Here is a 14,898-nt window from a genome sequence, read left to right on the forward strand (position 1 = left end):
AAGCCCGGGCCAATAGTACATTTCGCTTACTCTAGCGAGTGTTCGTGAAAAGCCTAAATGACCAGATGTCGGTTCGTCATGGCAAGCGAAGAGGATGTCGTCGCGCATGTCCCTTGGAACCACCAGGAGGTAAGCACGGCTGGTCGAACGAGCATTCTTTTTATAAAGCACGTTGTCTCGCAGACAGAAGGACGTCAGCGAGCGGGACAGATGGCGTGGTATCGTTGTGTCGCGGCGCTCTAAATGATCGATGATCGGTCTAATCTCAGCGTCGTCACGCTGCCGTCTGCTCAAGTCCGACGAACTAATGGCGCCCAGGAAGCCGTCATCATCCTCTGTTTCCTGACTGGCAGGATCAATGGGTGCGCGGGACAGCGTGTCAGCGTCTTCATGCTTACGGCCAGACTTATAAACGATGGTGATGTCAAATTCCTGTAGCCGCAAGCTCCACCGTGCCAGTCGTCCTGAAGGGTCGCGCATGCTTGCCAACCAACAGAGGGCATGGTGGTCCGTCACTACTTTGAAGGGACGACCATAGAGATAGGGGCGAAACTTGATGATCGCCCACACGACCGCGAGGCACTCTTTCTCCGTAGTCGAATAATTCGCCTCGGCAAGGGACAGGGAGCGGCTGGCATACGCTATAACTCTTTCCACTCCATCTTGAAGCTGGACGAGCACTGCGCCAAGGCCAATGCTACTGGCGTCGGTATGCACCTCAGTATCAGCATCATCGTCAAAATGTGCAAGAACGGGTGCTGACTGCAGGCGCTGTCGTAATTCAGCAAAAGCAGCCTGTTGCTCATTATGCCACACAAATGGCGTATCGTCCCTCGTAAGGCGTGTCAGGGGTTCCGCTATCTTCGAAAAGCCTTTAATAAACCGGCGATAGTAGGCGCACAAACCCAGGAAGCGCCGGACGGCCTTCTTATCGGCAGGAGCTGGAAACGCGGCCACAGCGGCAAGCTTGTCGGGATCGGGTCGGACCCCTTTGGCGCTTACTACATGCCCGAGGAACTTGAGCTCTTCGTAACCAAAGTGACACTTTTCGGGCTTAAATGTGAGGTCTGCCGATCGGATGGCTTCTAGCACACTCCGTAGGCGGTGAAGATGCTTCTCGAACGTTTCAGAGAAGAAGACCACATCATCCAGGTACACAAGACAGGTCTGCCACTTCAGTCCAGTAAGGACAGTGTCCATCATTCGCTGGAAAGTAGCCGGGGCTGAACACAAGCCAAAAGGAAGCACTCGAAATTCATAGAGCCCATCTGGAGTCACAAAGGCTGTTTTCTCGCAGTCGCGTTCGTCTACCTCGATTTGCCAGTACCCGCTTTTTAAATCGAGAGAAGAAAAATAGTGGGCACGCCGTAGTCTATCTAACGAGTCGTCGATACGCGGCAGCGGGTACACGTCCTTTTTAGTCACGTTGTTGAGCTTGCGGTAGTCGACACAGAAGCGTAGCTTTCCGTCTTTCTTTTTGACAAGAACGACCGGAGACGACCACGGGCTGTTAGAAGGTTCGATGACGCCATCGTCAAGCATCTCGCGGACTTGCGTACGTATGGCTTCGCGTTCTTTTGCCGACACGCGGTAAGGCTGCTGGTGTATCGGGCGTGCGTCTTCGTACGTGATGATCCTGTGTTTAGTGATCGAAGTCTGGCGTACCTTGGAAGAATGTGCGAAGCAGGTCCTGAATTCAAGCAAGAGCTTGCGCAGTGCTGTCTGGCTATCCGTAGACAGTTCAGAATTGATGTCGAGATGGCCCAGAGACGTGTCTGCTGTCTCCACTACTTCTGACGTGAAGCAGTTGTTAACGTTTGCTACTGAGTCAGCAAACGCTAACGAAGTGCCGCGGAACAGGTGTCGGTGCTCGTAGCTAAAGTTTGTAACAAGCAATTGCGAATGACCAGCACGAATCTGTATAACACTTCGAGGCACACAAACACCTTGCTTCAGTAGGTGTTCCAAGTTACTTTCGGCAACCGCTTCGCCATCGCGTAAGCCACAACATGTAACGTCGACGAGGACACTGGCTCGTGGAGGAAGCGTTACACTGTCTGCCGAAACACGAAGTACGTCGTCGCACCGTTGGCCGTCTTGCACGTCGATTGCTCGTGCGGCAGAGAAAGTGATACGACGCTCTTGCAGATCGATAATCGCGCCGTACTCCTGCAGGAAGTCAACCCCAAGAATAACGCCGCGGGAGCATTCGCGTAAGACAAGGCAGCTCGCAACGAATGTAGATCCTTGAATCTCAACTCTAGTCGTGCAGGCGCCCAGCGGAGTAACGACGTGGCCGCCAGCCGTCCGAATCTGCGAGTTATGCCAGGGCGTGATCACTTTCCTCAGCTGCGTTGCTATTTTCCTGCTTAGTATGGTGTAGTCTGCGCCGGTGTCCACTAAAGCACTCACGGCATAACCGTCAATGGTCACTGGTATATCGAGCGAAAGCCGGTCGTCTCGTTCAGCTGCAGGTGATGGCGGATCGGTATGTTTCCGTAACTGCGTCCGTCGGAGGTCTTCAGCGCTTCGACCGTCAGCGACCTCGCCCCCAAAGATCGCCTCAGTTAGTTTTCCCGGTGGGGACTGGTCGACCGCTCGGGAGAATAGCGCTGGGGCGGAGGTGAAAATCGTCTGGGAGACGGCGATCGCGACTGCCGCCTGGCAGGCGGTGGCAAGCGCTGCTGAGAGAGGTAGTCCTCAATGGCCCGCGGTCGCTGGCCGTATCGGGGTGGCGGCTAGTATGCGGAAAAGCCGCGAATCCCAAGGCTCCGGTATGGGCACTGGCGGTACAGGTGGTCAGCTTCACCGCAGTTGAAGCACAGAGGCCGATGATCGGGTGTGCGCCAAACATCCGACTTCCGAGGGGGCGGGCGTCTGTCGTCGACGTAGCGAACCGCTTGCTCCGAATGGTGGGCAAATGGAGCGGCATGAACAACCGGCGGCGGTGTATACCCAGCGTCGTAGTACGACATCGGCTGCGCCGACTGAATTGACACCGTAGGAGGAGCACGAACGAACCGCGGCGGAGAGGGAGATGGGCGCTTCAGGGCTTCCGCGTAGGTCGCACGCGGATATTCAACAGGTACTGCCGCAGCGTTAGCAGGAGGCAAGGTGTCACGGAGCGCCTGGTGCACTTCGTCCTTGGTAATGCTCGCTATGAAGTTTACCGTAGGGTGCGGTGTTACGGCGGCCTTTTGCAACTCTTCACGTACGACAGAGCGGATGAGTTCTCGCAGACAGTCACCGTTGCTTCCTATGGCCGTGAAAATGTCAGCAGCAGACATGCTGTTCGCTTGCCGCTCATACATGTTCGAGCGATGCAGAAGCATTTTTTCCATAGTCACGGCCTCGGACAAGAACTCCGCGACCGTCTGCGGAGGGCTCCGTACGAGGCCAGCGAAGAGTTGCTCCTTGACCCCGCGCATCAGATGACGTAACTTCTTCTCCTCCGTCATTCTTGTATCGGCCCGTCGGAAGAGGCGCGTCATGTCTTCGACGTAAGTGGTCACAGTTTCGTTTGGCAACTGGACGCGGGCCTGAATCGCACGTTCCGCTCGTTCGTGGCGATCAGGACTGGTGTATGTCTCCAAAAGCTGACGACAAAACTCGCGCCACGACGTCAGTTGCCCCTCGCGGTTCTGAAACCACGTACGCGCGCCATCCTCCAGGTAGAAGTAGACGTGTCGGAGTTTCTCCGTGTCGTTCCATTCGTTCACGGAGGCCACGCGCTCGTATTCGACCACCCAGTCTTCGACATCTTCGAAAACTGTGCCATGAAACGTCTTCGGGATCCGTGGGCTCTCAAGTGTGTAACGGTTCGACATCGTGCTTCCCGTACCGGTTGGGGCGGTTTGAAGAGAAGCGCTGGTCATACCGGTTGATGTGGTGGGAACTGTAGCGTTGACGACTTCTGGAGACAGTCCCCTGATCCTGCGGCTGGCCCGATGCACGGGAGCGTCGACAGGCACTGGATTCGTAGCGCAGATCCTTGGAGGGGTCTGCAACATCCGTGAAGACGCTTACCCCGCACCTCCACCAGTTTGTCACGAGCCTCGAGAAGTAGCCCTGAAGGTTTAATAAACGTAGAGCAGCTGGCTCTTGGAAGACGCGACCGTCGGGGCTGGCTCGAGCAGAGAAGGAGCGCGCGGTCTTCTTTCTTCTCTTGGGCTCGACCCACTCTTGCCCTCGACCCACTACCTACAGGTGGCAATATCTAGGTCATCCATCTCGGGAGCTACTTTTAACTGGTGATAGCGCCGCGCGCGCTCATAGAATCGCCCTATGTTTTTATTAACAAAACGTGACCGATCATAGTAAAGTTTTTTTTTGCCTGCAGAACAAAAGAAAGTTTTTTGCTAAGCGCCACAATATCAAAGGAAGCAAAGTGGTCATTCGCCAGAATTTTTTCCGCCTACACCATCTGTGTCTGAGTCGAAATAACCAACTATGTCAAAGATCTTAATGGTCTTTCCAAACTACGGTATACTAAATTAGGTGGAAAAACTGCTACGACTATGGTTTGCGTACTGACTGATTATTTGTAATAGAAACATCTGTACGCATTGCTAGGAAAACTAATTTTTATGCACGCCAGCTTCGCTGTTGTTGCTGAGAAACAAAATTGTGTCAGTTGTCCGTCGGTTTCATTATAGGTAACAAGTGCATTTTTGGTCGCAATAGCAACCTGTGTCAGTTGAAATTACTTGGTTCTTCTAGATGAGACTTTTTCTTACTGTTCTGCGGTTATATATATATTTGAAATCACGAGCAATATACCCTCAGTTGTTAGCTCTGCGTCGTATCCGTTTTGTTTACGTCCGTGTGAGGTTAGCGTTGAAGTGTTCGTGATGACTTTTTGAAGTTATATTTGACTCAGTTTTCGTTTGTCCATGTAGATTCTTAGTTCAGCAATGCTGTACTTATCGCTTACAGTGTGTGAGGTAACAAGATACGACCGCCATTTGCATATCTAGACGTACACAGAATAGAATAATGTTATATAAAGTGATGCACGGAGAGAGTTCATCTTAAAAGCTTCCTGAACCACCCCACGGGCTTGGTGAAAAGCACAGTACGTGGATAGCATTGGCTCCTGTGAACATCTCAACCAAATATTGCAGTCGTATACGGCGCTTGGTGCTCGCAAGCGGAGCGAGAAGTTACCTTTTTCTGGAACAATCTCTGTTCAACTTATGCCTTCTCCTCACTTTTCGGGCTGCCATGTTTTGGCAGCCCGAAAAGTGAGGAGGGACAGCTAGGCCATCTACAGCGATGGCCTAGCTGTAGAGCATCGGCCTCGTATGCGGGAGGTACCGAGTTCAAATCCCGGTGCCGCCGGGAACCCACCGGTTTTTCTAATGGGTAGAGATGTCCCCTGGCCTGGTGTTCGGCTGTCGTGGGGGTCCACATCTCGAAAGAGGGCCCAATAGAGATTTCAGCTCTTGTCTCTGGGCGCCTCTTGTCCAACCACAGACGGCCTTGTAGACGAGCATCCGCCGTGGCTGTGGGAGGCAAGTGCTGCCGCCGGGCACCTACCGGTAAAATAGGTACAAGCGCGCTCCCGGCCTGGTGCTCGGCCATTATGGGACCTCAACGCTTGGAAAGGGGTGTTTGACCTCAACCCGAAGGCGCCCCCACCTCAATAGGTGCTTGGGGCGCCACATGGGAAATGACCGCCATGGGAGCGGCCCAGACATCACTTGATTTCCGTGCTCACGTTGGTTTCGACGGGAATTCAGGGCGCAGGCTCCTTTCCCAAGCGTATCACCCCTGAAGGAAGCCGAACGCCAGGCCGGGGTACGCTTGTACCCTTTTGAACCAGTGGGTGCCCGGCGGCGGTGAGAATCGAACCCACAGCCTCCCGCAGCCGAGGCGGGCGTTCTACCACTAGTGCCGGCCCAACCGAACCACAGCACGGGCGCGCGTGCTGTGGGTCGGACCGGCGGTTGCATCGGCTCCTGATTTTTTGTCCAAAAGGTGAGGATTTTTCCATCCGGCCGTCTAAATCTTGTATCGGGGTTGTTTTTTAACTTATCAGGGCTCGATTCGGCACGAAATTGGGGTTTCTATCGCGCGTTTTTCGCGATTTCGTCTGAACCTTGCCGCCGGCCCGCACTCAGCCGATGGCCATGGCCGCTGTTATAGCGCGCTGCCATGCCTAAGCCGAGGGCTCCTCGTGACGTCCGACCGGCCGAGCGGGACTCCCCTGATGGCGTCAGGACGCCTCGCTCGGACGGTTCGGCCGATTCTGGTTTTTCGGCTGATGGAGATTCTTTAATTCGTGACGCTGAGCTGCCCGGGGGGCATCGCGACCCGCCCGGCGAGAGGGATGCCCCCACTACACCTCTTTTACCTCCTAATGTGCCTGTTCGCAGTCCGCTGGCCTCGGTTTGTTCTGTTGCTACTGCGGTACCCAATTCCGACCACTACATGACGGAGTCCATGCGCCGTATTGCTGACCGCCAGCAACAAATCGCCGATCTGCTTTTCGATACCTCTTGTAAAGTGCCTAATAGCCTTCGATCCCAGATCCTCACGTGGCTGGCTGAGATAGTGCAGGACTGTTCTGACGTGCGCGCGTACGCTGCACATCAATCTGGCCGTGTCGATGAGCTGCGTTACCAGCTTCGGCTGGCGCATCGCCAAGCCTGCGTTGCGCCGGTGGCTGCGGCGCCGGTTCCCTCCTTGGCCAGGACCTATGCACAGGCCGTGAACCATGGCCTACCTCTTCCTTCTTCGGCGGTTCACCCGGCAGCTGCACCGGCTCCCGGCACCGCCCCACAGGCTCACCCCGACTTGGCTGTCCCTGCTCGTCCTGACGCTGGCTACAGGCGAGAGCATGCACACATTATGTTCCTCACACCGATCGCTCCATCCTCGGCACCGGCGCGCGACGTCGCGACCCTTTTAAGTGCTAATCTCGACCCCGTCACTGTGGGAATTGGAGATGTCAGTATGAAGCATACCCGCCATGGCATCACGGTTTTTACTGACGATAAACAATCTCTGGACCGGCTCAAATCCGCGATTGAAAGCCATGCGGTCACGTCTGCTGCCATCTCGGTCCGAGTGGCCGTAAAGCGCCGCTCGCATGTGCGCGTTTCCGGTGTGGACCCGGGCGTTTCTGGACCCAACCTCATTAGCGCGATTAACGCGCGTAACTCGACTCTGCAACTCAATCCCGAGTCATGTCACGTTCGAGTGTCGTTCCGCGAACGCTCTGGCGCTTACACTCACGTGATTGAGGTTGATGCGGCCGCTTTTCGGTCTCTCCTTGCCCGCGGCAAACTAATGATTGGGTGGACCTCGGTCGCGGTGCGTGAGGACCTGCACGTACCAACATGCACTTTCTGCGCAACTTATGGCCACTCCAGACGTGCCTGTCCGCATAAGGCGGACCCTTCGAAGGCGCAGTGTACCAAATGCGCGGGTTCACACCTCGTGGAGACGTGTTCGGTCCGCGTGGGCGATGCGGCGGTGACGTGTGCCGTTTGCCGTCGGCTTGATCGGGCGTCGTCGCACCCGACTGGGGATGCCGCGTGTCCGGTGCTGGTGGAGCGAGTCGCGCGTATGCGTGCGCGCACCGATTATGGGTAGTCTTCCCTCGTCTCCCTTTTCCTGCGCCTTCAGGGTCGCGCGGTGGCTCTTTTTTCGGACTCAGTCGATTCCCCGTTGTACACGCATGATGTCTTCTTCCTTGTGTTCGTGTTTGACTTCCGTATTTACGGGCCACCGCGCGACCCCCTTTCCCCTCTCGCCGGGTACGCGTGCCCCTTCGGGTTGCTCGGTGCTTCTCTGTTTATGTTTGTTTTTTCGTCCCATCTTCTTTTCACGCTTCAAACTTCATTATTTACTTGTACATATTTCATTGATTTTACTTGTCATTCTTTTTTCCTTTGAGTGAATACTTACCATTCTTCACTTTTCAGTGCTCTCTTCCGCACATTTCATTTTCACCCTTATCCACTTGTATCCTTTGCAACCTTTTTCGCCTTTCCTATTTTTTTCCTTTTTGTCGGTTGGTGGTGACGCACCCTTCTGCGGTGTCCCCCCGCCTGTCGGTGTTGTCATTTCCCTCGCCTGCTTATAGGGACCCTTATGGCTAACGCACTCCCTGTAACATTCTTACAGGCCAATCTGGCGCACTCCCGGCAGCCTACGCTGTTGTTGGCAGATTACATAACACAGCACTCAATCGATTTTGCTATCATTTCTGAACCTTACACTCGGGGCAACACCCTTCCTCACCTTCCCACCACTCACTTTAAGTTTGCGTCACCCCTTCTCCCTCGACTGGTTCTGCTAGCCCCGAAAAACGGCTACGACGTTTTTCTAGTCCACTGCAGTCCTCTTTATGTCATTGTCACATGTGCCGCTCCATCCTCCTCCTTTGCAATCGTGGCAGTTTATGCACCTCCCCATGAACCCCTCGAACCGTTATTTGATGAACTTCAAGTGCACCTTAGCCATCTTCCCACGACTTTTGTCATCATGGCGGGCGATTTCAACGCCAAGCACTTACTCTGGGGTGCGGTCGACGGGGATACTCGTGGTGCTCAACTCGTACAATTCGCTGCCTCCAATCATTTGAAAGTTCTGAACGACCCCCACTCCCCTCCCACGTTTCAATCCCACTTTGCTCAAAGTTAGATTGACGTTTCTTTTGCCTCAGTCCCCCTTATTAACTGTGGTTACTCTTGGGCTGTAGTGGACTGCGAAACGCTATCCGATCACAAATTCATCAAGTTCGCCTTTTTCGCGCACACGAAACCGAAGATTAAACGGCTCACCAAATTTGGCACATCAAAGCTCTTGGAGTCGCTCGTGCAATCCCCTTGGTTTGACAGGGTGGTGACCACGACGCTCTCTTCCTCCGACGCTGTTGACCTTGTCATCGCGAAATTCTACCTCATGTTTGACAAGCTCTACAAAGCTCATTCGCGTTGGGTTAAACCTCACCATTACCCTAATAACGCCTGGTGGACACCGGAGCTCACTCTTGAGCGCAAGAGAATCCGCGCTTTACGCCGGCGTTTCCAACGAACCCCTGACCCACTACTTCGCCAGACATTTAAGAACCAGTATTACGACGCTCACGCCGCCTATAAAATTCATATAGATCGCGCTAAAACTTCCGCCTCCAAATCGCTCTGCTCTGACCTTTCAAAACGTAATCTGTTTGGTCTTCCATTCCGAATCTCTTTTGACAAACCTCTTGTCTCACATGAACTCCCTTCTCTTCCCCTTCCCGATGGCACTTTTACGTCGAGCGTGCTCGATTCTGCCAGGTTTTTGTTGACGCAACAGATCTCCCTGGACTCCCCTGCAACAGATAACTTGTACCATTCCCACCTTCGAATTATTACCGCCACTCCTTATCACCCTCCTGTCGATGATCTGCCGTTCACTGTTGGCGAAATCGAGCACGCACTTAATACCGGAAATTTACACGCTTCAACTGGCCTCGATGGCGTCACTTTGCCCATGCTGAAAACTTTATTCCGATATCATTCGGCCTTTATTGTTTTCTTGTTCAATCAATGTCTCAATTTATCCTACTTCCCCTCTCATTGGCGCCAAGGACGTATTGTTTTTATCGCAAAACCCAACCGCCCTCCCGACTCTCCCTCGTCTTATCGACCCATAGTTATGAATTCATTATTCGGCAAAATTTTAGAACGTTTACTAAATTCCCGCGTTTATTTTTTCCTCCATTCCTCCAACCTGCTTCATTAGAATCAGTTTGGATTCACGCATGGGAAAAGTGCGCCAATCGCCCTCTACCGCCTCCGTAGGACTCTTGACTCATTTAAGGATAAGAAACTTGACGCATTACTCATCTCCCTGGATTTTAAAGGCGCTTTCGATAGCGTCTGGCATCCCACCGTTTTACACTTTCTCCGCTCCCACAACTGCCCCAACAACCTCTACCACCTTCTCCGTTCCTTTCTCCATAACCGTAAAGTCACGTTCCGTTCCCTGGCTGGCGAGGTGTCCGCTACTCCCACATTGGGCAGCCCTCAAGGTTCCCCTATCAGTCCACTACTGTGGAACATTGATGATGATGATGATGATGCACCTCCGTTATGGCTCGCACCCACTAAGGGGGATAGGCCAAGAATCGGGCGGCAGTGGGAATGCTAACGAAAATTCATATTTTAAAACAAGAAAACAAGAAATGCCAAGTAAAAGACAAAAAAGACAAATGTCGCACTAACCAGATGAGCACGCGAGCGAGCAGTCAGACTGACTGGAAAAGGTGAAAGTGAAGAATTGTTACAATCAGAGGGAGGTAATATTAACAAAACAATTTGGAGAAATCAATTTAGGTGATATGAATGCATCTGATGTGTAGAATACAAATACAATAATTAGCAGGGTAATCGTTTTGTTTCAGTTAAGAAATTAAATACTGCGCAACACACGTCTCTGTGACTATAGCCTAGTGCTGAAGCCCCCAATGATAATAATACTGGTATGTTTAAACCTAATCCAATTTTGTAAAGTGGAGCTTCCAGTAATAATTTTCTGTGGCGTGAATAGCGTCTGCATGATAAAAAGTAATGTTCTATTGATTCAATTTCCTTACAGTTGTGACATAGAGGGGACATCGTGAGACCAGCTCTATGTAAATAAAAATTCAATTGCGGGATGCGACAGCGTAGTCTGGTGTAAGTAACTTCCAACTGCCGAGAAGTGCACCACTGTTTATTCCAGCAAAAACCTAGATGCTGAAAGTCTGTAGATGGTTTCAGCGGTAAGTTGCTTAAATCATTTTGCAAACAAAATTTTCTGTATCTCGATGCAGTGACGTAAGAAGTATCCGGTAAAACAGGGATCAAAGGCCCACTTAGAGACGTTCTTGCTAATAAATCGGCCATTTCGTTTAGATATAAACCGCGGTGTCCAGGAACCCACAGCAAGTAAATTTTTTGTAAACTTTTAGGAACTAAATTGTGAAACAAGCTAAGGAGAGCTGCATTCGTTTCCGTGGAAAGCGACACACATACCGATAGAGAATCTGTAACTACGACAGCTGTTGATTGATTTGCAGGAAGTTTACGTAGCGCTAGGACAATGGCCAATAATTCTGCTATGAAAATAGGTGTGTAATCTGGAAGACGAATAGAGAAGGACCAATTAAGAGAAGGAGAGAAAATGCCTACGCCAGCCTTCTCTTCGGACTGTGAAGCATCAGTGGCTATGATGTTGTTTGTTTCCAGGTGAGAGAGGTAATCTTGTAACTGATCATTTAAATATTGGTATGGCATTAGTTTTGCATTTGAGGGGAAAATATCGTCAAATTCTATCTGGAGGCTTCTTTTTGATTGACTTGTTGGTTGAATGTGTTGAATTTGTACATTCAATGGTGATAGCAGTGCCTGTACGAATACGATCTGAGGGGTGTGTAATCGCGACCAATGACTATTAAAGAATAAACTTGGTTCGTTAATAAAAATATACATAGGTCTTCTTTGAGGAGATTCGTAAATTCTTAAATACGTTTGGACTGTAAGCATCCTCAATCTGCCTTTTAAGCTTGGCATTCGTGCTTCCATATACAGCACGGTGTTGGCAACAAACTTAGGGAGTCCAAGGCACAATCGCAGAGCTTCCCTTTCTAATATTATCAGAGGTTGAATTTTATAAGCTGGGCTACCAGAAAACAAGACACTTCCAAATTCCATGATCGGTCGGACATACATTTTATATATCATAATTAATGTATGCCTTCGCAGCCCATATCGTTGATGACTGATCTTACGTAGCCATCCCACGGCACGAGTTGCCTTAGACGCAATTCTTTCAATGTGGCTTCTCCAGTTTAGTGACCCATCATACGTGATTCCCAGGTATTTAAGGCAATTCACTTGGGGAATGAACTCTTGACGATACACCAATGAAATATTAATTGGAACATCTAAAGGAAAGACAAGAAGAGCACTTTTTCTAACGTTCAGAGACATATGTATGTTAGCAATCCAGGTTTCAAGCATGCATAAGTAATTTTGTAACGATTGATACAGTGCATTTAGATCATCATTGGACGCGAAAAAAGCGATGTCATCGGCATAAACGTATACATGAATGTCATGGAGCGAAGGGATGGAGCTTAAAAATATATTAAATAAAACAGGAGATAACACTGATCCTTGTGGTACTCCGCGTTTCTGTCTATACCTTGACGATGAACATCCGCTTTGAAAACAATAAAATTCTCTTTCCCTTAAAAATTCTGCAATCCACGCCGTGATGTATTTCGGAAACCTGTACATCTCTAGCTGCTTTATCAGAAGTCCATGTTCCACTGAATCATAAGCTTTAGCTAGATCTAAAGTCACCAATGCTGAATATTCTCGCCTACGACGTGCAAGTAGTACTCGACTCTCTAGATCTATGTGCGCACACCATATCGAGCACCCTGATATAAAGCCAATTTGACTGGGGCTAAGTATTGAGTTTTCAGCTATGTATGTCGTCATGCGGCTATTCAAAATTCTTTCTATTAGTTTAACCAAGTTGGATGTGAGAGAAATTGGTCTAATATTATCTAAATAATATCCACCTCCATGTTTTTTGAGTATCGGAATTACCTTAGCAATTTTCCATTCTGAGGGTATCCAGGCATTTTTTAAAGAATAATTTACCATATTCAAAATTTCGTGCGGAGACAATTCATACAGAATTTTTATCACAGCTGTGGTAACTCCATCTGGTCCTGGTGCTGAAGAAGGCAGAGAGCGAACAACAGCCGCCAATTCTTGAAACGTAACTTCCTTAAATTCTTCTAGCGGTAGTGATTTCAATTGGTATGGTGGAACTATTGAAGAAAACCTATCTTCTAGGCCCTTTCCAATATTTTCCAATAATTCGGACAATTCGCGTGGCGAGAGGACGAAAGAGTCAATATTTGCTGGAACCGGAATCATCTTTCGTGAGCGTAAAAATCTAAAAAGGGCTTTCTTGTTTTTAGAATTAGAGAGATAAGTTGATTTATTCTCGTCATACTCATGTTTGGCTTTAGCTATCGTACGCTTGAAAGATGCAGCAACGAATTGGTAATCACTCCAATTTTTCGGACATTGATTACAGAGAAGTTTCTTCCAAGCAGCTTTCCGTTTCAATACCAGGAATCTGGGACATCGCCGAACAGCGCCTCTAGCGGCCGCCTCTGAAAACATGCGCATTTTCTATGGGAGAGCGTCGTTTTTCCCAAATAACTAATCATAGAAGCCATCTTTCAAAATATTACTCTGGAAATAGGCTCTAGGAGCTTAGCCCGACATTTCATGCAAGCGGTACCATTACTTACGACAGAAAACCCGTTCCAAATTGCGGGCGAAGTTCGAAGTATGGGAGTCTATGGAAAAGGCCAAATTTTGGAGGCTTTTTTGGCCAGTAAAAAGCAATTTGCGATGAGCCTATTGCATCGATCGACGTATTATTGGGGATTGATCAACTTCAATGACTCGGCTTTCAGCTAGTTGCAGCAGCAACTCTTGAAAGGCCAAAAAAGTCGTTCCAAAATCGCAGTTTTCATAACAAGGTCGCAGAATTTATTGTGGTACGTATATATACCTAGTTTTTGCCTCTGGCAGCAGTCAAGCCGATAGCCGAGCGTTCTGCGCGACCACCGATTAGGTTCGCTGATACCACGATTGGCAGCTCGCAGGTTCGAAGCCAGCGTCGCCGCTATTTTTTTTATCACTTTGTCGCTGCTTAGTTTGGCCGTTTCCCGCCAGATGGCATATTCCGAAACGCAGGTCATTAGTGGCGGTTCTTGTTTCGTTTCTTTCTACTGTACCAACGTCTTCCTAAAAAAAAATAGCTGGCTGGTTTCGTGAACATGCGAACGTGCTTCCAAACTTCTTTTGCACTTTAGGTGTAATGTATTTTAGACAATAAACCCAACTTTGTGTTTTCAAAGTTGATTTCTTTCTTAAGGCAAACATTTATGAAGACATTACTAAGAAATATTTTTGCCTATTCAGCTATGTCATGGAAAGGCGTGTTTGTGAGACTGTTGTTCAGCCTGAAACGTACCACAAAAATAAATAGCTTCCCGTGAGTGCAATTAAAAGACGCAGAAGTAGAAAACTTGGCTGCAGCCCCAGACATAGTATTCTTACAAAGGAATACAGAAGCTATTTGACTGAGTATATTTGCATTATATCAAAGCAGAATTTTTGCGTACCAGATCTTCGGTGCAAATGAAGGCTGTCCGAATTATTTCACAAGTTTTTTTGCTTAGTACAAACCAATACCTCGAAACATAAACATTCTATCCTCAATATGCAGCGCACGTGTCTTATCATTTGAACCATTCCCATACACCTTCACGAAATTCCCGAAATACTAAAGGTCTTCATATCCTTTTACCACGACGTATTGTAAATAATGCGAAAAGACACCGGGGCGTGTCAATGTAGTTTGTCGTGTAAACATAGAGAACTATTCCAATCACAGACCACACCCTTCTTGAGTTATGCCCACAAAGCGTTGCAAGAAGACATTTTTTTCGGCTAGAATCACCAAAGTTACTATGGCATTCTGCTGTTCTGTTCTTAACTAACTCTATTGCTGAATCAGATCCCAGCACCATGATATAATTACTGGTACAATTCTTCAGTAATTCTGTAAGAATTTTCTCCTACGCTAAATTTAACGTGTTTGGACAATTGAAGAAACATGAGAAAGGACCGTGAGGCTTGCAGAATTGTTCCCTTATTAGAATCGTTTATCACCCATATCGGTACGGTGGTATTGTCATGATCACTCCAGCGTCCACGGACACCATTTATCACTTTACTGCCTGTAAAAAAAAATACAAAAGTGTCGTTCCTTGTGCGTGAGTAGCACAATCGCAACTGATCTTTTCATATGGGCCCACTAAGC

The sequence above is a fragment of the Dermacentor silvarum genome, chromosome 2 (genome assembly GCF_013339745.2).
Source record: "Dermacentor silvarum isolate Dsil-2018 chromosome 2, BIME_Dsil_1.4, whole genome shotgun sequence".
NCBI lineage: Eukaryota > Metazoa > Arthropoda > Arachnida > Ixodida > Ixodidae > Dermacentor > Dermacentor silvarum.